We start from the raw sequence: 25173 nt of genomic DNA, 5'->3' as shown, positions 1-25173 counted from the left end.
CGAAGGATGAGGGGTGACTTGATAGAGTTTTATAAGATGATCAGAGGAATAGATAGAGTAGACAGTCAGAAACTTTTTCCCCGGGTACAACAGAGTGTTACAAGGGGACATAAATTTAAGGTGAAGGGTGGAAGGTATAGGGGAGATGTCAGGGGTGGGTTCTTCACCCAGAGAGTGGTGGGGGCATGGAATGCGCTGCCCGTGGGAGTGGTAGAGTCAGATTCATTGGCGACCTTTAAGTGGCATTTGGATAGGTACATGGATGGGTGCTTAATCTAGGATAGAAGTTCGGCACAACATCGTGGGCCGAAGGGCCTGTTCTGTGCTGTATTGTTCTATGTTCTATGTAACAGAGTTACTGGGATGGGGGAGTGGGGTGACGGGTGGCGGGGGAAGCTCAGGTCGACCTTGGGGACTAAAACAATGGCTTCACACTTCACAATATTTAACGAAGGGAATGTTTACGGTTATCCAATACTGGAAATCGGGCAGGCATTCAGATGAAATTATTGGTAAATTATGAATGACAGAGGAGTCGGGAGAGAAGTGGTGTTCAGGCACAGTTGGATATCATCAGTATAGATGCCAACACCAGCAGCAACGGTTAAACAAATCAGAACGGAAGACGCTAAAAGCAGAACCTCCCAGAGGATAGAGTGATGCTGGAGAGGGTCAGTACTGTCATTAACCCTGATCAAGGCTGTCCGCAGGTCGACGAGGGAATGTTCATCCATGTCACCGTTACAAAGGATGTCAAATATGACCTTGGTCAGAACTGCTTCAGGGGCGGAAACCAGAATCGAGGGTTTTAAACACAGAATTCTGGAAAAGATGGGAATGGCTAATTCAACAATGATACATCCAAACCAACACTTCCATTGGTGCGATAATAATAGAAGTGTTTTGGTTCTCGAAGGTTCTCAGCAATACTGAGAAAGAGCAACAAAATTAACACAATAAATACTGCTATTGCTACAATGTGCCTGCTCCCATTTGGGGGCCATCTGGTGTTCAATTAACTGTCTATAAGGGGTAATATTGGAAAGGAATGAAGCAGTTCATAGCTCTCTAAGAGGGGAGACACAGACTCCATGATACAGACACACAAGGGGTGGGAGTAGGCCAGTCGGCCCTTCGAGCCTGCTGCAACATTCCATAAGATCATGGCTAATCTGAATTCAACCTCAACTCTACATTCCTACATATCTCCGACAATCTTTCATCCACTTGGTTATCAAGAACCTATCTACCTCTGCCTTAAAGATTCTGAATCCACTGCCTTCTGAGGAAAACACACAACCATCAGAGAGAAAAGGAATCATCCTCATTTCTGTCTTCTACTTTTAATATATGACCATCTAGTTCCAGATATTAAGATAGGGATACAAGCTGCATTCAAATGACACCAGTATAGTAAACTATCTCAGAGTGCTTCACGCGAACACAATGAGAATTCCTTTAAAAATCACAAAAGCGGAGAAAAGAATAGACAGGTGACCAAACATTTGGTCAAAGGGGCAGGTTTAGGGCAACCTTTCAAACAGGTTCAATTTCCCAGACATCAGAAGACAAAGACATAAACAGCAAACACAAAATGGCAAACAATGGAAAACAAAAGTGTAGACGTGATGTCACAGGATGAGTAATCCAGGGAACATGAGTTCAAATCCCACCACAGCAAGAGGTGAGGTGAGATGTGAATAATTCAATTCACAAATGTGGAACACAAAGTTAGTCTCAATATGGTATTGATGGCACAGACGTCAATTGTCATGAAAAAACAACGTTCACCAATGTCCTTTCAGGAGGGAAACTGCCATCCTTAACTGGTCTGGTTTACATGTGACTCCAGACCCACAGCAATGTGGTTGACTCTTAAACTGCCCTCTGAATTGGCACAAGCAAGACACCTTGCAATTAGGGATGGATAACAAACATCAACCTTGTGAAAGTGTCAGAACAGAAATTGCTGGAGAATCTCAGCCAGTCTGGCAACACTGATGGAGAGTGTGAGAGAGAGAGAAAGAAACAGGGTCAATATCCTGGCCTGAGTCCAGAACAGTTGTGAAGAAGGGTCACAACACTTGAAATGCTAACTCTGTTTCTCTCTTCACATGTGCTGCCAGGCCTATTGAGTTTCTCCAGCAATTTATGTATTTTGGTGTTTCAGATCTCCAGCATCCACAGTTCATTATTAGACTGACTTAGGGAAGCTCGAATCCCATAAAAGGGTAAAGCAGAAGGGCTGGAATTACTCAGCAAGTCTGGCACCAGCTATGGAGATAAAAACAGTTCTTCGGGTTATTGGATGATCTTACATCAGGGACAATTTTTTGGCGAAGCTGCAAGAGTAAAAGGCACTGGTGTAACTTCAACATCTGGGAGAACTCTCTTAGCCTTGGGGGTCACGCTGACTCAGCATTCTGGTCCTGCTCATTACCTGTTAAATTCTCCATTTGTTTTTCTTGTTATACTTCTACATGGTTGACACATTCCTATGTTTTAAAATGAAATTCCAGCAGACAGGAATTTTCCATGTAAGTAATCATACATTAGAGGGTTTGGAACGTGAATGTAACTTTTAAACAGAAAGTATTTATTCATGCATGGGGTGTGGTCATCGCTGACAAGGCCAGCATTTTTATCCATCCTTAACCACCCTGTTGTTGGTTGGAAAAGTGAATGAAGGTGTCTGAGATTGTCTTGATCAGCACAGAAATCTCAAAGATGGGTGTGCTCAGGTCGAAGTATCCTCACTCCCACAGCCAATTCTGCATTCATTGCAATTACAGAAACCATATAAAACTTCCAGGACAAGTACAACATGGGAATACAATCAGAATAAAGCTTCTTCTACTCTTAAATTGAAAGTGAAGCGACCTCAACGCTCTCCCCAACAAACACTGTCAAGACAGTAACAGCATTGGGTTCGATACAGAGTAAAATGTCCTCTACTCTTCCCCATTCATACAGTCCCAGGACAATGACAGCAGAGGGTTAAATAAACAGTAGAGCTTCTTCCATTATGACTGACACTTAGTCCGCTCTACACCAATCCTCAAGGAAAATTCAGAACAGAGACTATTATCTGGTACTGAATGCACACATCCTAATGGGAATGACAGCGACAGAAAATCATGTAGTGAAACACAGATAAAACACACACAATTTGCAGCAAGACTAGGCTTTTATTGTGATCAAACACATTTGAATGACAGGAGACATAGTCCCTGCAATGATCCGAATGTGAGCTGAAAAACATTCTCACGTGAACAATATTCTCTGGGAATGCAATGTCCACCTCACCGCTGTCTGGTCAGTTCCTCTGCTCTCGTTCAGGGCTGAGTTGCGGCTGACCACATTGTGGCGTGGGGTCAAGAGGTTATCGAGTTAAGGTCAACTTGGATTGAGGGCATCCTGTGTCATGCCAGTGATGTCGAGTGTCTCTGATTTACTCAACTTATAATCGGGGACACGGGGATGTCAGGCTGGGTTTGTATCCGTTTAAGCTTAGAAGAAACAGATGATATGATGGAGCTTTATAACATCTGGAGAAGATTTAACAATGTAAATGTCATGTCCACTCATTTCTAGCCAGAGACTCACCTCTCATTTGAGATAGGAGAGTTTTGTTTTTTCTCTCAAGTGTTCCCGAGTCTTTGAAATTCACTTCTTTCGAGAGCAGCATGTGGTGGTGTCACGGTGGTTAGCACTGCTGCCTCACGGCATCAGAGACCTGGGTTTGACCCCACCCTCGAGCCGACTTTCTGTGTGGAGGTTTCACATTCTCCCTTTGTGTCTGCGTGGGTTTCCTCTGGTGCTCTGGCCTCCTTCCACAATCCAAAAGATGTGCAGGTTCGGGTAGATTAACCATGAGAGTTGCTGCGTTACAGGGATAGGGGAACAAACTGGGTTTGGGTGGGACAGTCAGTCAATGTTGACTCAATGGGCTGAATGGCCTACTTGCATGCAATTGACCTATATCAATCAACAGTATACACTTGCTTTATGGTTACCGACATCCAATTAGATTATTGGTTTTAGTAATTTCATCTATCTTACCTTATCGTATTCAACCAACTACAGCATCTAGAAACTTGCCCAATTACAATATCGAATATCTACAGAGTACTTTTTCTTTTTGTAACGACCATTTGGACCGAAGGGTCTGTTTCTATGCTGTCTATCTCTCCGACTCTATGACTGACGTGTGACCTCTTCATTGCTGTTAAAGTTCCTTATTTGTCCCTACATAGTCATAGTTTTACTTTATCGAATATCTTCCTGGCTTTTTGCAGTTAACACCCTATATCCTGCCCTCGTCAACACTTTCCCTTCCAATTCTGTGCTAACGATTTCATGAAAACACTCAGAGTGTGGTGAGACTGTGGAACTCACTACCATAGTGAATACTTGGGGTGAAAGACATTACAACTAAGGGTAAGCAACCCAATACAAATGAGTGTTACCGTCACCAGATTCACAACACAGTGAAATTAAAACATGCAATGTCCCTCAATTTCTCAACTGTTCCTAACCAGACTTGATGAAGAACAGGAGAAAGTGAGGACTGCAGATGCTGGAGATCAGAGCTGATAATGTGTTGCTGGAAAAGCGCAGCAGGTCAGGCAGCATCCAAGGAGCAGGAGAATCGACGTTTCGGGCATCAGCCCTTCTTCAGGCATCAGCCATTCTGAAGAAGGGCTGATGCCCAAAACGTGGATTCTCCTGCTCATTTGATGAAGAACAGATCTTGCACAATATAATTTAAACAAAAACCAACATTATAAATACGCCACCTTTGCTGGGACAAAGTTAAAGAAGATAATCTAATTAACAGCAATGATTTAAACCCTTTGATCAAGTCCCTCACCATCTCAGAGACAGAGACTTAAGCGGCAAATTAAGAAAGATTTTTTTTTAAAACTTACCAGTTCAAACAAACAGTTTTCAACAATGGATTGCGAAGCCTTTAGGCAATCCTTGGACTATGAGCTTTTCACAGACACGTAACTGTAAATCTATTTTCAAAGTCACTGCTAAATGTACATCGACACCCCAAAGTATTTAGCCATTTCTTACAGGCTGGGACTCATTCCCAGAAAGAGCCAACAATTCTTTAACTGGACAGTAGAACTTAGAGAGAACAGCTCCTGGGCTCAACAAGCAGCAACGCCCAATGGAAGCAAAGTTGGCGACGGGGCTGGGCGGGGTAAGGGCATAAAACAAAAAAAGCCCACTGAATCTCCCACTGCACACACACTGTCAGAATGCACAGGGGCTCAGTCCTGGGAGTGACACACAGCAGTTTCACTAAGAGAATCAGATTGTTGTGATCACTTGTGCGCCCGCTGATGCTTCCGCAAGTTGTAGGATGATAAGAACCTCCACCCGCACTAGGACAGGTGGACCCGCTGGTGCCTCAGCTTGGCGGAGGAATTGCTGAAGCCCTTTCTGCACGAGTGGCAGGAGAACAGCCTCTCCCCGCTGGTGCTTCTGCAGGTGGGAGAAATTGCTGAAGCCCTTCCCACACTCGGGACAGGAGAACAGCCTCTCCCCAGTGTGACTTCACCGAGAAATGTCCAGGTCAGACGGAAAACAGAAGCCCTTCCCACACTCGCCCATCTTCCACGGTTTCTCCACAGGACAGGATTCCTTGGGTTTCTCAATGACCGAAGCTTCAGCCTTATACAGACGTGTGTACAGCCCCTCCCCACAATCCCTCAAAATTTCTCAACTGTTCCTAAGTAGACTTGATGAACAGATCTTGCACACGAGAATCATAATTTTAACAAAAACAAACAATTATGAATACCACAGATTTACTCGGGCACATCACCGTAAATTTAATTTCAAAGTCACTGCTGAATGCGAATGGACACTCTGAAGTATTCAGCTATTTCTTACAGACTGGGGCTCATTCCCAGACAGAGCCAACAATTCTTTAACTGGACAGAAAAAAAGAGAACAGCTCCTGGGCTCAACGAACAGCAGTGCCCACTGGAAGCAACGTTGCGGGATGGGGGCACGAGGGCATAAAACAAAAAATACCAGCCGATTTTCCCACTATAATTACTATCCTGGCAGGGGAACAGTCCTGGCAGTGACCCACAGCGGCTTCACCAGCAGAATCAGATTGTTGGGAGCACTGGTGTGCCCGCTGTTGCTTCTGCAAGGAGCAGAATGATGAGAGCCTCCGCCTGCACTCGGGGCAGGTGAACGACCTCTCCCCTGTGTGGACCCGCTGGTGCCTCAGCAGGTGGGAGGAATTTCTGAAGCCCTTTCTGCTCTCAGAGCAGGAGAACGGCCTCACCCAATGTAGACCCGCTGGTGCATCAGCAGGGCAGAGGCATCATTGAAGGCCTGTCCGCACTTGGACCAGCTGAAGGGCTTCTCCACCATGTGGACCCATCGGTGGGTCAGCAGGACGGCGGAATAGATGAAGGCCTTCCTGCATTCGGGGCAGGCGAATGGCCTCTCCCCACTGTGGTGCCTCTGCAGAACGTAGGAACTGCTGAAGGCCTTCCCGCACTTGGGACACCTGAAGTGCCTCTCCCTAATGTGGACCCGCTGATGGCTCAGCAGGTGGGAAGAATTGCTGAAGCCCTTTCTGCACTCAGGGCAGGAGAACAGACTCTCCCCGGTGTGACTGTGCCCATGAGTCTCCAGGTCAGATGGGAAATGGAAGCCTTTCCCACAGTCGCCACACTTCCACGGTTTCTCTACGGGGCGGGATTCCTTGGGTTTCTCCATGACCGAAGCTTCAGCTGCACACAAACGCGTGTACAGCACCTCCCTGCCATGAGGTCTGCCTCCCAGTCGGTATAACCTTTTCTGGCTCCACAATCAGAGTGCTGCAACAGTAGAGTCCCTCTCCCAGTCTCACTGATGCTGAAAACGTTCTGAAACAGGAACCAAAAAGCTTGGTTCCTTCTCACAGAATCATAGACGAAAATTATTATAATCCCGATGGATTCAGTGACTGCCAGACATTGACGTGAAATTGAGGACTGCAAATGCTGGAGAGTCAGAGTCAAAGTGAAATGCTGGAAAAACACAGCAGATCAGACAGCATCAGAGGAGTAGCAGAGTCAATGTTTCAGACAAAGCTCTTCATCTATTGATTTTGAAACTTACGTCTTCAGATCTTCAAATAATCTGTGAAAGGAAATTACAAAAGTCATCACTGTCAGTCCAGGTTAGAAATTCCAAAGAAGCAATTCTACTTTCCGCAGAACATTCTTTTCTTTTTCCACAAAATTGAAAGCACCATCCCACCCCCTCTCACCCCTCTATTCTCACTCCGCTCAAACTAATTCTCCAGACGGGACTGATTCAGGATCTTACAGAGACCGAAAAGTGAACACATCAAGATAGACACCTCTGAATTTTGGATCCCTCCACCTGAAAGTTAGTATCTTTCACGACATCTCGGAGTGAGTAAGTCTGACTTTGGGAAGCAAAAGAAAAGTGTCAATTAAGGATGAACATTCAATGCAGCCTCTTGAGAGACAACCAGACATGAAATGGTCAACATCTGGGGAGGTGGACGTGGGGAAATGGGGGAAATTAGAAATCAAGACATTGGCACCGACACCAGACAGAAACTGAACATACAGACATGGAAAACATTACGGCTTAGCCAGAGTCATAGAGATACATAGAACAAAAACAGGTCCTTCGGTCCAACTCATCCGTGCCGACCAGATAGCCTAAATTAATCTCGTCTCATTTACCAGCACTTGTCCCATATCCCTCTGAACTCTTCCTATTCATATATCCATCCAGATGTCTTTTAAATCTTATAATTGGACTTGTATCCAATGGACTTGAGGCAGATTGTGCCTCACACTTGCCTCCCTCACCCCAAACATATTACCCTCCTGTTCTGGATTTCTCCCATCCCTGGGAAATGACCTTGTCTGTTTACCCTATTCATGCCTCTCATGATTCGATAAACGTCTGTATGATCACCCCTCAGCCTCTGGTATAGCTGGGAAAACAGCTCAAGCAAGGCACTGCCTTTACTTTAACCTTCACACTCACCATTCAGCCCAATAAGTTCCCACCGACCATCCAAAGTATAACCCATCCAGACACATTCCTCTTTTCCATTACTGTACATTTCCTCCTGACTAATGCACCTGACCTGCACACCGTGGGCCCATTTCACCTGTACCTGCACATCTTTAGATTTTGGCAGTAAACCAGAGCACCCGGAGGAAACCCACACACACACACGGCAGGGAAAATGGGCAAACTCCACACAGGCAGTTGCCCAAAGGCCGGGATTGAACGCGAGCCCGTGAGGTTGGGAGGCAGCAGTGCTAACCACTGACCCATCGTACTTCCTATGTGTGCTGAAAGAGGTGGGGTCCGTGAACTTTGTGAATTGTACCGCATAGTGGATTGTTGAATCAGGTTAAATCTCACGGGATCTAGGGAGAGCTAACCAACTAGGTACAAAATTTGGAAGCGTGTTGTTGTCGATGCTGGAATCGTACCTGAAAACAACAAATGCTGCAGATCACAGTGGGTCAGGCAGCGCTGTGCTACTCTATGCCTGGACAGTGTGGACGTGGAGATGATGTTTCCACTAGGAGAAGGGTTGAGGATGCCAAGTGATTGAGAGTATTTAAGACAGAGATAGGTTCTTGATTAGTAAGGGGTCAAGGGTTTTGAGGAGAAGGCAGCAGAATGGGATGGAGAAACATATTAGTCATGATCGACTGGTGGAGCAGACTCGATGGGCCAAATGGCCTCATCCTGCTCCTGTGTATTATGGTCTTAAAGCTCGGCAGATAACTTAAGGGGTTCTCACAAACTATTTCAGAATCCTGAAGAGGAGTTGTTGGACTCGACACTTTAACTCTGCTTTCTCTTCACAGATGCTTCCAGTCCTGCTGAGTTTTTCCAGTGCTCTCAGTTTTTGTTTTAGATTTCCAGCATCCACAGTTCTTTGTCTTATTTATCACAATCATTTCTTGCACTTTTCAACTGTCTGGAACTTCACCTCCCTGATCTACAAACTGTTCACTTACCCTAGAAATGTCCACTACGTCCTTATCAGAGTAGATCATTTTGTTGCAAAATTATTGTCCAATTCAGTGACCAAAATAATTGCATTCGTAATTACTTGCACCAGGGACTCTCAATATCTCAGGCAAGCACACAGCCAGATTGTTTCAGACAGTACATTTATGTGATTTGATACAATTCCCTATTCCCTACTTTACCAGGATGTTACTGGGAATGGAGGGTTTGAGTTAAGAAGAAGCTGGAACATTTTTCCAACGGAGCCTAGCAAGTTGACAGATAACTTTGTAGAGATTTTTAAAATCAGAAGGGGTATAGATAAGGTGTCATTTCCAGCAGGCTCAGAATATTTTATTGCTCCAGAGGGTGTAAAGGGGATTCAAAGCTTCAGCAGAAATCAAGCAGAGCTGAGAACATCTAGCTCTGTGGGAACAGGGAGACCAGAGGACAGAGAAATCAGGACCTGAAATCCGAGTTTACACCAGACTATCATGTTATCAGTGCTTTCATTTGCAGTGCCTACCCTCTACCTTTAATGAGTTTCTCACTCGACTTGAATGCCACGTATCCCCTCGATATTCCGGATCCAATCCTTGTCATTCGGAAGCCATTTCTCTGTCAGGAGTCTCAGATCACAATTATTCTCTTCAACGTGAGCAGTCAATTATTTCGCTTTTGTAACAATGCAGCACACATTCACATACTGAGCTTTTAGTTTTTTTGTGATGGTGAGAATCCAGTTTTCATTGCTAGCACATTTATTTTCCTTGTCCCTTTCTATCATTCTCTCATGTTTGGTTTCCACATCACTACATTGCTCACTGGCCTTGATTTGGATTGGCCATGCTAAATTGCCCAGTGTCCAGGGATGTGCAGGTGAGGTGGGTTGGCCATGGGAAACGCAGGGTTATAGTTTGAAAGTAATAGAAGGAGTAGGCCATTTGGCCCATCGACCCTGCTCCACCATTCATTAAAATCATGGCTGATCTATACATCATCTCAGCTCCTCCTAATTGCATTATCCCAACTACCCTTAATTCCCCTACCACGCAAAAACCCATCCAACAGTTTCTTAATGAAGCTGCCTCGACTGCTTCCTTGAGCACAGAATTCCATATATGGAATTCTCTGGAAAAAGCAGCTCCTCCTCATCTCTGTCCGAAATATACTCCCCCCAAACTTGCAGCCTAGTCTCTCCCACCAGCAGAAAAGACCTGATGGTGTGGTTGGGAGGTGTGTCTGGTTGGTATGAGTTTTGAGGGCTCAGTGTGGACTTGATGGCCTGAATGGCCTGCTTCCACACTGAAGGGATTCCATGACTTACTGCAGTTATATTTGCCCCAGATCACAGCATCATGAATGTCCCATCTTCCACAAATCGAAAGACAATTCACACCCTGCCCTTTGTATGTGTGTTATCTAAATGTTTAATCATTTTTCGTGAATACAGCCCACACCTGCTGCTGCTGCCAGTGACCTTTACAATGCTGATGAAACAATGCAATACCTGCAGTACTGAAAATCGTAAGGCTTCTAACGATACCAGTTACTGATTCACTGCACCTTCTGATTGAAAGCATTGGAAATACAATGTTGGAGCCTGAAAGAAATGAACAGTTTAAAACTAAAACCAACCTAACCCTTCACTAGGCTCCCCGTTCAGCATACTGTACTTACTGCCGGGAAAACTTAAAACACTTCATCCCTACAGTGCAATGAATTCCCACTTTCTAACAAAATCCTGGACGTACTCACTCACCCAGCTGCTATCTCACAAATGGAAGATTTCTGCTCCTCGTAAGGGCAAAACATCTTTGAAAGCTGCTTCTGAAAGTTCACTCTTCACCATGACGCTTCGACTTTCACCAAGTTTCATTAGAGTCATGTAGCATGGAAACAGACCCTTAGTCCAACTCGTCCGTGCCAACCAGATATCCAAAATTAATCTCGACCCATTTGCCAGCATTTGGCCCATAACCCTCTAAACCCTTCCTATTCATATACCCATCCAGATGCCTTTAAATATTGTAATTGTACCAGCCTCCACCATTTCCTCTGGCAGCTCGTTCCATGCACACATCACCCTCTGCATGAAAATGCTGCTCCTCAGATCCCTTTAAAGTCTTCCCCCCCCACCTCCTCACCTCAAACTTACACTCTCTACTTTAGGACTCCCATATCCTGGGGAAAAGATCTCCGTTATTCACCCTATACATGCCCCTTATAAACTTCGAATGGTCACCGACGCTCCAGGGAATACAGCCCCAGCCTATCAGCGTCTCACTGTAGCTCAAACCCTCTAACTCTGGCAACAACCTCCTAAATCTTTTCCGAACCCTTTCAAATTTCACAGCACCTTTCCGACAGCAGGGGAACCAGACCTGAGTGCAGTATCCCAAAAGTGGCCTTTCCAATGTCCCGTGCAGCCACAACATTACCTCCAAACTCCTATACTCAGTGTTCTGACCAATAAAGGAAAGCGTACCAAACGACTTCCTTGCTATCCTATCGACTTGCAACTCCACTTTCAAGGAACTATGAGCCTGCTTTCCAAGGTTCCTTTGTTCAGCAACACTCCCCAGGAATTTACCATTAACCACATCGGTCCTGCCCTGATTTGCCACATCAAAATGAAAAGCTCATATTTGACTAAGTTAAACTCCATCCGCCACTCCTTGGCCCATCGGCTCATCTGATCAATTTTAATTTATGTCAAACAAATGTTCGGCACCACATCGTGGGCCGAAAGGCCTGTTCTGTACTGTATTGTTCCATGTTCTATGTTCTAAACTTTCTTTCCTCTCTTATTCCCTAAAAGCTTCCTCCACTCTCCCTCCATTCTCAATTTGTTGAACCTAATCCCTGCTATCCTCATCCTGAAGGGTTTGGTTCATGCTAATTAACAGGCCCACATTCAAGGGGGATCTAACTGAAACGTACAGAATATTGAAGAGCCTGGACAGAGTGGACATTGGGAAGGGGTTTTCATTGGCAGGAGAGACGAATGCCCATGGGCATAGCGTCAGCAGAAAGGGAGAATGGAGATTAGGAGAAATTTCTGGAGCCAGAGAGTGGTGAAACTATGGAATTCATTGTCACAGAAAGCTGTGGAGGCCAGGTCACTGACTATGTTTAACTAGGAAATAGAGTATCAAGGGTTGAGAACTGCGGGGAGAAAATGAGAGAATGAGGCTGAGAAACGTAACAGCAGGATAAATTGGGAGCAGGAGTAGACCACATGGCCTTTCCAGCCTGCACCAGCATTGAACACTTCATAACTGGATATGAATATATCTATATCTAGAGTGGATAGGCTGGAACTTTTCTCACTGGAACACAGGAGATTGAGAGGTGACCTTGTAGAGGATTATAAAATCATGAAGGATACGGATGAGTTGAACAGCAGATGTCCTTTCCCTCAGCTAGGGGTTTCAGGATCAGGGAGCAGCTATTTTGTGGTGAATAGAGAAAGATTCTATAAAGACAGGACAAGGAGTTTTTATTTAGAGAGTGGTCTGAGTGCGGAATGAATGCCCAGAGGAAGTCATAGAGATGTACAGCACAGAAACAGACTGTTTGGTCCAACTTGTCCATGCCGGCCAAATATCCCAACCCAAACAGCTCACACCTGACAGCACACGGCCCCATATCCCTCCATTCCCTTCCCATACATATACCTAATCAAATGCCTTTTAAATGTTGCAATCAGACTAGACTTCACCATATCCTCTGGCAGTTCATTCATTAAACGTACCATCCTCTGTGTGAAAAAGTTTTCCCTTAGATCTCTTTTGGATCTTTCCCCTCTAACCCTAAACCCATGCCCTCTCGTTCTGGACTCCCCCACTCCAGGGAAAAGACTTTGTCTATTTATCCTATCCATGCCCCTCATGATTTTATACATGTACAGTTACGACGTTTAAAAGACATTTGGATAAGTACATGAATGCGAAAGGTTCGAAGGTTTATGGGCCAAACACTGGTAGGTGGGACAAGTTTAGTTTTAGAACTGTTCATACTGAGGGTCTGTTCAGTGCTGTCAGACCCTGTGACTGACCTGTACTGGTCTTAAAACCATTTTATTACCTCCCCCCCCTCCATAAAGATCCACTTCTTTGTCGTTCAAAACTCAGATGAACTTCGCCTTAAATATGTTCAATGACCCCACTTCTGTACTCAATTCCTCTTCGTAATATACCACTTGCCTTGCTCATTGACTGCTGCATCTGCCCAACAACTGGCATTGACTGGTGTGGAGGGACTCTGCGACCCCTTTGTACATCCATACGTCATTCCTGATGAAGGGCTTGTGCCCGAAACATTCATTTTCCTGCTCATCAGATGCTGTCTGACCTGTTGTGCTTTTTCAGTGCCACATTTTTCGATTTCCACCTCTAGTCCTCACTTTCTCCACATTTCAATGTATCACCATTTAAACAATGCACTGTTTTTTTCAAACAGCAAAGGCTATAAATTCACATTGCGCACTGCTCTTGCCATGTGTTTGCCAATTGAGACACAGACCTGGACCAACTTCGGGAAGAGGTAAAACACTGAGTTCTGAACAAAACCCGGAGCACCACTCAAAAGGTCGGCTCTATTTACCTTTCCACAGATGCTGCTCGACCCGTTGGCTTTCTGCAGTATTCGCTGTGTTTGTTCTGCACAATTGCTGCTTTCCATTAAAGAACTTCTTTCCCTGTCCTCTGGTAACAGACCCGAGTCAATTCAATAGGTTCTTCTGATCATTAACCTATCCATTCCCACCACTTCTTCTCCCATCATTGCCAACAGACCCTGGAAATCTCCAGTAAACCTTCTTTGCTCGAAAGAGAACATTCCCAAACTTGGGAATGTCTCCACAAAATGGAAATTGCTCATCCCTCGACATGATGCAAGTGTTACAATGGGGAAGAGGTTTTGACAAAATATTGTCAGTTAGTAGGTGGAAAAATGTTCAGGACGTAAAACAGAAATCCCAGTCTCCAGCTTTGTGAATCTTCAGAAACTCTTTGGGAAGCGGAATTACAGGGGAATGAAGAATGAACTGTCCGACTGAGCAGAGACAGTCCAGACACCGTCCCCTTGTTTAAGTTGCTGATTGACTCTGATATTCTGGCGACATGAACTGACCCGAGACATTGAAAGAATTCTCTGCACATCAGGAATTCAAACCCATTCTCGGCTCGGGGCCAATGAGAAAATTCGGGAAGAGGCAAAACACTGAAAGGCTCGGAGGGCAATTGTCCCAGTGTAGGAGAGCTCGTTCCTCGTGACATGGATGTACCTGCAGATGGTGGGATCAGACTGTCCCCATGTCTCCATAATGAATGTCCAAGGCTTTATTATGGAAAAGTAAAACTGATAGAAGACAATGGTAATTCTGGGCGGGGCAATTTGAGTTATGAATTGAATAGTAGCTTCCTCAAAGAGACTGTGCAGGCGAGCACTTGACCTGTTTCTGTGGTGCAATTGGTCAGCGCGTTCGGTTGCTAATCGAGAGGTTGGTGTTTCAAGACCACCCTGGGGCGGAGCTTTTTGTTGTTCTCGCTCCTACCGTTTCCTTGGCTGCGAAGGCGCGCGTTTTTAATGGCGTCATGAAAATGTTTCCCAACGGAAATCTTCTCCACTGAGGAAGCACAGAGGGGTTTCTGAATTGATTGAATTTCTAACGTAAAGGACTGCGGATGCTGAGAGTCCGAGACAGAAAGATAAACGGCTGGAGAAATTCAGCAGGTTTGGCTGTACCTGGATAAGGAAAAAAAAAAGAGTTCTCAAAAAGGTTTTCGCTTATTCTCTTTCCACATATGCTGCCTCACCTGCTGAGTTGCTCCTGCAATTTCTGGTTTTGTTTTTAACTGAATGCCCACGTCATCTTTCGGGATGAAACACCCAGACTCACCATTTGCAGATATTTAACCCTTTCAAAACCTGTGAAGTGATTGGATTCAAACAAACTCTGCAACGATTCACTCTTTCTCAGCTCCACAGGCAGAGAGACCTGGGAAATGAAGCTGTCAGTGTTGATCTGCATTGGTGGGCCGCGGGGTGAATGCGATGGATATGAAATCCATTGCGGTTTCCCCACGCAGGTGTGAACCCTGCCGACTACAGTTGAGAAACGTCGTGAAAAAGAAAGATAGATAGCTCCACGGTTTTTTAAGATGCAAATCAGTGGAGGAGTTGAAATATTTCAATCACATTGGGAGTGGTCGGGAATCTGCAACCCACTGCCTGTCAGGATGGAACAAGCAGATACCCACAGAGCTGCTTTTGAGGCAATGAGTCAAGTATTTGGAAATGAGACTAGAACAGTGAAGGGCGTGAAGTCGTGATCGAAATGAAGAAGACACGTGAGGACAAAGGTGTTTTATTTGCCAGTGAAACATATTGCTTTACAAAGTTGGGACTATGGAAGGGAAGCAGTGACGGTGATTACCTTTGGCTGTTCCTCTTGTGAATGTTCCCATTGCTGCACATGTCCGTGTTAACGTCAGAACTCTGCAGCATGGCGGCGTCAGGTACGCACAGTGCCAGGGGCGCAATGGTTGACGCATTTGACTCCAGCTACCTGTTTGAAATACAGCTCACAGCTTCTTCACATACCCCTATTAATCTTTCTCATTGTCCTGAAGCCGGCATACGGTTTGAATTCCTGATCTGCAGGAACAAGACTCTTTTCACTGTCTCACGTCAGTAAATGTCCCTGAGAATATCAGTCACGTCACAGTGCTGTCAGAGGAGGGGAAGCTGAAAGAGACCCACACGCTGCTCATGCGCACATTTCACTTTCTCCAACTCACTGCCGCAACCTCTGCGTCTCCTGGGAGTGGAAAGGGAACAAACACCGAAACCCAGTCTCAGCTTTGTAAATCTTCAAGACATGGGAAAACTGTTCGTCCCTTCGAATCTTCCATCCTGAGCTGACAGCGTTGATTTTAAATGGCTGTCCAGTCAGTGCCGATTCGTTTTGGCTGAAAAAATCTTCCTTATCTCATCCCAGCATTTCTTGCCACAGAGAAGTGTGCGGCAGAGTTCATGTATATATTTCCTTGTATGGTATTTTGTAAAAAACATTCGTTTGTTGGTTGTTTGTATAGGGTATTTCAGGTTCATTAGGGCTGTTCAAGTGTGTTGGTAGGTTTGTGGGCTGCCATGATGCTGAGAAGATCGAGTTGTCTGGACATCATTTCACAGATGTCTTTAATGTAAAGTAATGTGGCTAGGGTTTCTGCAGACGTTGTGTCTGCTTGTGTCAGTTTGTTGATGTGAAATCGTCACACTGGGTTTATTGGGGAGGCAAAAGTGAGGACTGCAGATGCTGGAAACCAGAGTTTAGATCAGAGTGGTACTGGAAAAGCACAGCAGGTCAGACAGCTTCCAAGGAGGAGAAAAATCGACGATTCAGGCAAAAGCCCTTCATCAGGAATAGAGGCAGGATGCCTCCAGGGTAGAGAGATAAATTGGGGGTTGCTTGGCCGAAGGTAGTAAAGAGTACATTAGGTGAATGGGGGTGTGGATGGAGGTGACAGATCAGAGAGGAGGGTGGAGCGGATAGGTGGGAAGGGAGATTGGCAGGTAGGACAGGTCATGAGGACAGCGCTGAGCTGGAAGGTTGGAACTGAGGTAAGATGGGGAAGGGGAAATGAGGAAACTGGTGAAGTCCGCATTGATGGCCTGGGGTTGAATTTATCCGAGGGGGAAGATGTGGCGCTCACCCTCCAGGCATCGGGTGGGGAGGGAACGGCGATGGAGGAGGCCCAGGACCTGCATGTCCTCGGCAGTGTGGGAGTGGGGGGTTTGAAATGTTGTTCCAGAGGGCGATGGGGTTGATTGGTGCGGGTGTGCTGGAGACGTTCGCTCAAGCGCTGTGACTTGACTCTGCGAGGAGTCTCCTATCTCCCCAATGGAGGGGAGACCGCATCAGGAGCAAGAGATACAAGAAATGACATTGTTGGATGCACAGGTGAATGCCTTCTCACGACCGTGGCCTGGATTCGATTTCCGGGCAGGAAAGAAATCTTCAGTAGAGGTGTCAACAGCTAACCGCAGCTCCCTGGTGGTCTAGTCGTTAGGATTCGGCGTTTTCACCGCCGCTGCCCGGGTTCGATTCCCGGTCAGGGAAGCAATTTTCATGGGAGCTGTAGGTTGCCCGTTCTTCTTAAATGCGCTGCACGGTTATTTTTTGATCTTCGTAGTTCCAGGGCGCTGCAGTGTTTCATGGCTCGTTGAAGTCCTGTTCTGATTCAGATTTGTTTGTATGTGTAGGGATGATTGCTTCAGTCGTTAAGTTCTTCGTTCGCGTGCATTGTTTTCCTGTAGATCCTGTTTTGAATTTACCATTGACTGTTCGCTCTTGTGTGACATCTAGAAATGGCACTTTGTTATTGTTCTCCTCTTTTGTGAATTTTATGCCAGTAAGGATATTGTTAATGGTGTTGTAGGTTTCCTCTAATTTGTTTCATTTTTTGATGACAAAAGTGTCATCGCTGTAGCGGACCCAAAGTTTGGGTTGGATCGTTGAAAGGGCTGTTTGTTCGAGTCTCTGCATTATTGCTTCTGCTAGGAACCCTGACACTGGTGGTTTCATGGGTGTTTCTTTGATTTGTTTGTAGGGCTTGTTATTGAATATGAAGTGGGTGGTAAGGCACAGTTCCACGAGGTTGACAGTGCTATCTTTGCTGATGAAGTTGATGCTGTGTTGGTGTCTTTGGTTGTTCGAGTCGTGTCTTCAGTTTTCTTTGGCCACGTTGATGTTAATGGATGTGAACAGGGCTGTTATGTCAAAGGACAGCATTATTCCATCCTCTTCTATCTTAGTGTCTTTGGTGTTCAGGAATTCTTGGACGGAGTAAATGGAGTGGTGTGAATCTTCGACTTGGTGTTTTAGTCTTCAGTGGAGGCCTTTGACTAGTCTGTATATTGCTGTTCCAAGTAGTGAGACTTTGGCGTGAGGGGTCTCCTGAATTGAATTGGAGGAGAACAACAACGAAGTGCCATTCCTAGATGTCACAGTAGAGCGAACAGTCAATGGGGAATTTCAAACTAGCATCTACAGAAAAACAACACACACAAACCAAATACGTAACTGCAGAAGCAATCATCCCAACACCCACAAACGAGGCTGCAATGACATTATTTCAACGAGCCACTACACACTGCAACACAGCGAAATTATGAAGAACAGAAGAGAAATACGTATGTAGTGTATTTAACGAGAACAGGTACCCAAGAAAACCAGTCCGCCGATTTCTCATTGATGCTTCCAAGCTGACTCTCAAAAATTCGGTTTGTTCCTCCATTCTTTCCTGTTTGTTTTTTTGTGGGTTTTGAAAGCTTTCCCAATCCTCTGACTGAGTATTGGAGTTGGGAAGTTTTGTTGTGGCTGTAGAGGACATTGGTTGGACCACTTTTGGAATATTGTATGTAATTCTGGTCTCCCTCCTATCAGAAGGATATTGTGAAATTTGAAATTGTTCTGAAGCACCAAATGGTCCACAGAGGTGACGAGGACCTTCTGCTTCCCTGAGTGTGGGAAGGCCTTCAGTGATTCCTCTGTACTGCTGACACACCAGTTGGTCCACACCGGGGAAAGCTGTTCTCTGGCCCCAAGTGCGAGATGGCCTTCAGCAGTTCTTCCCACCTGCTGAGACACCAGTGGGTCCACACTGAGGAGAGGCCGTTCTTCTGCCCCGAGTGCAGGGAGGGCTTTGCTCTTTCTTCCAACCTACTGGCCCATTGGTTGGTCCACATGGGGGAGAGATCGTTCAGTTGCCTTAAGGGCAGGAAGGCCTTCAGCAATTCCTCAGCCCTGCGGAGACACTAGTCCGTCCAAACCGGGGAGAAGCCGTTCTCCTTCCCGAGTGTCGGAAGAGCTTTACCCGCTCCTCCACACTGCTGAAGAACCAGCTGATCCACCCGGAGGTGGGTCCGGAGGGTGTTGGCGGAGGGGTGGAGGCCATTCTGCTGCCCTGAGTGCGGGAAGCCCTTCAGCAGTTCCTCCGCCCTGCTGAAGCACCAGTGTGTCCACAATGGTGAGAGGCCCTTCAGCTCGCCCGAATGTGGAAAGAGGTTCATATTTTCCTGCAACTGTCGGAAGCACCAGCAGGGGCACCAACGCTCCCAGCAACCAGATCCCACCAGTGACGCTGCCTTGGGTCACCCCCCAGGGCTCAACATCCTGCCAGTCCTGACAGTTGGTGCAGTGGGAGAATAGGTGAGCTGTTTTTGTTTTCTGCTGGACTGCAATTGCCTCCCCTACACACCACAACCATAACCCCATGGTGGTTCAGGGATTGCACTGCTGTCTCATGGCACCAAGAACCCAGGAATAATTCCACCCTTCGGGGTCTGTGTGCAATTTAGGGAGGGTAGGAAAATGGATCTGACTGGGTTACTCTTCGGAAGATCAGTGCAGATGTGTTGGGCTGAAGGACCTGTTTCCACATTGTAGGAGTTCAACCATACGATGAGCTTTTCTTTCAGTGGACACTGCTGCTCAATGAGCCCGGGACTCCACATTGCCAAATGAAATGATCCAGAGAAACCTAAGACCGCAAGACCATCGGAGCAGAAGTTAAGCCATTTGGCCCGTCGAGTCTACTCTGTCATTCGTTAGTGACAAATGTAGCGCAGATGAGATTAGCTTCCGTGTGAAACAGGCCATTTGTCCCAACAAGTCCACACCGACCCTCCGAAGAGTAACCCATCCAGACCCATTTCCCTCTGACTAATGTACCTACCTCTACGGGCAAGGAAGCATGGCCAAAGACCTGCACATGTTTGGTTTATGGAAGAAAACAGGATCACCCAGAGAAAACCCACGCAAACTCTGGGAGAAAGTGCAAACTCCTCACATCCAGTCACCAAAGGCTGCAATCAAACCTGGGCCCCCGGCACTGTGAGGCTGCAGTGGTATCCACTGAGCCACGACATACTGCAAGCCGAAGCTGGCAAGCAGCAGTTTGGGAGAATACAGCAAGCCAGGCAGCCCAAGATTGTGGAGTAGTCAGCGTTTTGGGTATTAACCCTTCTTCCGGACTGAAAAGTTGACTTCTCTGTGAGAAATGATTTACGGGAATGTTAGAACATAGAACATAGAACATAGAACAATACAGCAGAACAGGCCCTTCGGCCCACGATGTTGTGCCGAACTTCTATCCTAGATTAAGCACCCATCCATGTACCTATCGAAATGCCGCTTAAAGGTCGCCAATGAATCTGACTCTACCACTCCCTCGGGCAGCGCATTCCATGCCCCCACCACTCTCTGGGTAAAGAACCCACCCCTGACATCTCACCTATACCTTCCATCCTTCACCTTAAATTTATGTCCCCTTGTCACACTCTGTTGTACCCGGGGAAAAAGTTTCTGACTGTCTACTCTATCTATTCCTCTGATCATCTTATAAACCTCGATCAAGTCACCCCTTATCCTTCGCCGTTCCAACGAGAAAAGGCCGAGAACTCTCAACCTATCCTCGTACGACCTACTCTCCATTCCAGGCAACATCCTGGTAAATCTTCTCTGCACCTTCTCCAAAGCTTCCACATCTTTCCTAAAGTGAGGCGACCAGAACTGCACACAGTACTCCAAATGTGGCCTAACCAAAGTCCTGTACAGCTGCAACATCACCTCACGACTCTTGAATTCAATCCCTCTGCTAATGAACGATAATACTCCATAGGCCTTCTTACAAACTCTATCCACCTGAGTGGCAACCTTCAAAGATCTATGTACATAGACCCCAAGATCCCTCTGTTCTTCCACCTGACCAGGAACCCTACCATTAACCCTGTATTCCGCATTCTTATTTGTTCTTCCAAAATGGACAACCTCACACTTGGCAGGGTTGAACTCCATCTGCCACTCCTCAGCCCAGCTCTGCATCATATCTAAGTCCCTCTGCAGCCGACAACAGCCCTCCTCACTGTCCACAACTCCACCTATCTTTGTATCATCTGCAAATTTACTGACCCACCCTTCGACTCCCTCCTCTAAGTCATTAATAAAAATTACAAACAGCAGAGGACCCAGAACTGATCCCTGCGGAACTTCACTTGTAACTGGATTCCATGCTGAATATTTACCATCTACCACCACTCTCTGACTTCGACCGGTTAGCCAGTTTTCTATCCAATTGGCCAAATTTCCCTCTATCCCATGCCTCCTGACTTTCCGCATAAGCCTACCATGGGGAACCTTATCAAATGCCTTACTAAAATCCATGTACACTACATCCACTGCTCTACCCTCATCCACATGCTTGGTCACCTCCTCGAAGAATTCAATAAGACTTGTAAGGCAAGACCTACCCTTCACAAATCCGTGCTGGCTGTCCCTAATCAAGCAGTGTCTTTCCAGATACTCGTAAATCCTATCCCTCAGTACCCTTTCCATTACTTAGCCTACCACAGAAGTAAGGCTAACTGGCCTGTAATTCCCGGGGTTATCCCTATTCCCTTTTTTGAACAGGGGCACAACATTCGCTACTCTCCAGTCCCCTGGTACCACCCCAGTTGCCAGTGAAGACGAGAAGATCATTGCCAACGGTACTGCAATTTCCTCTCTTGCTTCCCACATAATCCTAGGATATATCCCGTCAGGCCCGGGGGACTTGTCTATCCTCAAGTTGTTCAAAATGTCCAACACATCTTCCTTCCTAACAGGTATCTCTTCTAGCTTATCAGTCCGTTTCACACTCTCCTCTTCAACAATACGGTCCCTCTCGTTCGTAAATACTGAAGAGAAGTACTTGTTCAAGACCTCTCCTATCTCTTCCGACTCAATACACAGTCTCCCACCACTGTCCTTGATCGGACCTACCCTCGTTCTCGTCATTCTCAGGTTTCTCACATACGCATAGAATGCCTTGGGGTTATCCTTGATCCTCTCCGCCAGGGATTTTTCATGCCCTCTCTTAGCTCTCCTAATCCCTTTCTTCAGGTCCCTTCTGGCTATCCTGTATCCCTCCACTGCTCTGTCTGAACCTTGTTTCCTCAACCTTATGTAAGCCTCCTTCTTCCTCTTTACTAGACATTCAACCTCCCTCGTCAACCAAGGCTCCCTCACACGACCATTTCTTTCCTGCCTGATCGGTACATACATATCAAGGACACGTCGTATCTCCTCCTTGAAAAAGTCCCACATTTCCACCACATGCTTCCCTGACAGCCTATGCTCCCAATGTTGTAGGGGGTTGGAGGATTTGAGCTACAGGGAGAGGCTGAATAGGCTGGGGCTGTTTTCACTGGACCATCAGAGGCAGAAGAGTGACCTAATAGACGTTACAAATTCATGGGAGGAATGGACAGTGTAATAGATGGGGGAGCCCAGAACTAGAGGGCAGAGGTTTAGGGTAAGAGGCAAAATATATTAAATGGACAACTTCTTCATGCAGTGGGTGGTATATATATGAAATGAGCTGCCAGAGTATATGGGTCAGGTGCTGTCAAATGGGACTAGATTAATTTAGGATATCAGGCCAGCATGGACAAGTTGGACCGAAGGGTCTGTTTCCACGCTGTACGTGTCTCTGACTACTGGTCCTGATGTAACTTTAAAATAGAGTCCAAGTAACTTTGAATAGTTCAATCTTGTTGAGCTCACCTCCTGAAAAGTTTCAGATGAATCCCTCTGAGAGATACTCTTTAAACATGCTGAGTTGGACAAAGTATCCCATCAAGTTCAACACAAACCCAGAGTTGAAGAAGTCAGAAGTCAGAACATCAAGGGGACCAAAACTGAGAGAGATCTTGGGTTGCGGGTTAGTAGCTCCGAGAAAATGGAGTTGTGGGTAGACGGGGTGGTGAAGAAGGCTTTTGGCATGCTTGCTTTCATTGGTCAGAGCATTGAGCACAGGAGGAGGGACGTCTTGTTGTAGCTGTCACACATGCCACACAACAACGATCGGCGTGACACTGCCCCCCCCCCCCCCCCCCCTCTGACTGGCTGTCCCTTTGAATATCTGGGGGAAGATTAGACCCACCTGCCTGTTTTTGGCTCATATGTACTAATCCAAATAATTTTAAACATTGTAACATTACCTGCATCCACCACTTCCTCTGACAGTTCATTCTACACACGAACCACCTTGAATGTAAAAAACGTTGCCCCCCTCCGTCATTTTTAAATCTTCTTCATCTCATCTTAAAAATATACTCCCAGACTTTGAAATCCCCTACACTTCAGGAAAAGACACTGGTTATTCACCTTATCTTTGTCCCTCATGACTTCATAAACCTCCATAACCTCCACCCTCAACCTTCTACACTCCAGTGAAAAAAAGTCCCAGCCTATTCCATCCTTAAATCATTCTGGCAACATCATAGTTAAAAATGGTTAGCTTTAAGAATTGACTGAAAGGGGAGTGAACACTCAACCAGCTGATAGTGGATCTGAAATCACATGTAGATCAGATTCGGACAGCAGGAAATCAGATAAGTTTTTACAATAAACCATAACAGTTTTATCATTAGACTCTTAATTCCAGACTTATATTGAATTCAGATACCACCATCTGCCGTGACAGGTTTTGAACCCAGGTCCCCAGAACATTACCTGGGTGAATAGCCTGGTGAGAATAAAGTCGGCCATCGCCCCCCCTGGACGCATTGCCTTATTGTGTTTAGAGATAACAAAGGAGCAAGAGGTTTAGCAGCTGCTAAGTTGTTGATTCTACACAAGGGAACATCAGCACTCTCAGTCATAGCACATACTGAAGACAGGACCCTGATTCAGAGGTAAGGGCTCGGGAACCATAAGAAATAGGAACAGGAAAATGCCATTCAACCACTTCAGCCTGCTTCTCCATTCAGTAGGATTGTGGCTGATCTGACATTCTCCACATCCACTTTCCTGCCTTTTTCCTGTAACTGTTCATCCCCCGTCTGATCACGAATCTATTGATCCTAGTTTTAAATGTGACATGAAGGCTGTCAACAGCGTTACTTGGATGTCGGAGTGGGGGTGGGGGGGGGGGGCTCAGGTCGAACTTGGGGACTAAAACAATGGCTTCACACTTCACAATATTTAACTAAGGGAATGTTTATAGTTTATAGATAAAAATTCCTGAAGAAGGGCTCATCCCCGAAACGTCGATTCTCCTGCTCCTTGGATGCTGCCTGATCTGCTGTGCTTTTCCAGCAACACATTTTCATCTCTGATCTCCAGCATCTGCAGTCCTCACTTTCTCCTAGAGAATCCCATGGAGTCTCACACAGTGACACAGATGTACAGCACGGAAACAGACCCCCTGGTCCAACTTGCTCACCCGTCTATAGTTCCCTGGCTTTTCCTTACTACCATTCTTAAATAGTGAAACCATGTTAGTCACCCTCTTGCCTTCGGCCCCTCACCTGTGACTATGGATGATACAAATATCTCAGTGAGAGGCCCAGCAATCACTTCCCCAGTTTCCCACAGAGTTCTAGGTTCCTCCTGATCAGGTCCTTGGGATTTATCCACTTTTACGCATTTCAGCAATTTCTCACCGGTAATGTGGACATTTTTTCAACATGTCACCATCTACTTTCTCACATTCTATATCTTCCATGCTCTTCTCCACAGTAAACACTGATGCATAATATCCGTTCAGTATTCGCTCCCCACACCCCTCCTCCCCCGATCTACTGCAGCTCCACACAAAGGCCGCCTTGCTGATCTTTGAGGGGCCCTATTATCTCCCTTGTTATCCTTTTGCCCTTAACGTATTTATAAAAACCCTTTGGGTTATCCTTAACTCTATTTGCCAAAGCTATCTCATGTCCCCTTTTTGCCCTCATGATTTCTCTCTTAAGTATGCTCGTACTGCCTTTATTCTCTTAGGATTCACTGGATCTCTCTGTCGATACCTGACGTATGCATCCTTCTTGATCTTAACCAAAATCTCAATTTCTCTGGTCATCCAGCATTCCCTACACCTACCAACCTTTCCTTTCACCCGAACAGGAATATACTGTGTGTGGACTCTTGTTATCTCATATTTGAAGGATTCCCATTTTCCAGCAGTCCTTTAACCTGCGAACAACTGCCCCTAATCAGCTTTTGAAAGATCTTGCCAAATACCTGAATCTTCCTCCAATTTAGAACTTCAACCTTTAGATCTGATATATTATTTTCAATCACTATTCTAATGT

At 45.9% G+C, this 25173-nt stretch overlaps 1 protein-coding gene and 1 non-coding gene across 2 annotated transcripts in view; one reads left to right on the top strand and one right to left on the bottom strand.

Moving 5' to 3' along the window:
* Positions 1–25173, bottom strand: part of LOC140460632 (uncharacterized) — a 1198404-nt gene that overhangs the window by 409777 nt on the left and 763454 nt on the right. The window lies entirely within an intron of this gene.
* Positions 17090–17161, top strand: trnae-uuc (transfer RNA glutamic acid (anticodon UUC)). Its single transcript has one exon. It is a non-coding gene; the product is annotated as a tRNA-Glu (tRNA).

Source organism: Chiloscyllium punctatum, chromosome 36, assembly GCF_047496795.1.
Source record: "Chiloscyllium punctatum isolate Juve2018m chromosome 36, sChiPun1.3, whole genome shotgun sequence".
Classification (NCBI taxonomy): Eukaryota; Metazoa; Chordata; class Chondrichthyes; order Orectolobiformes; family Hemiscylliidae; genus Chiloscyllium; species Chiloscyllium punctatum.
The sequence above is the reverse complement of the archived record's forward strand: the minus strand, read 5'-3'. Positions and strand labels throughout refer to the sequence as shown.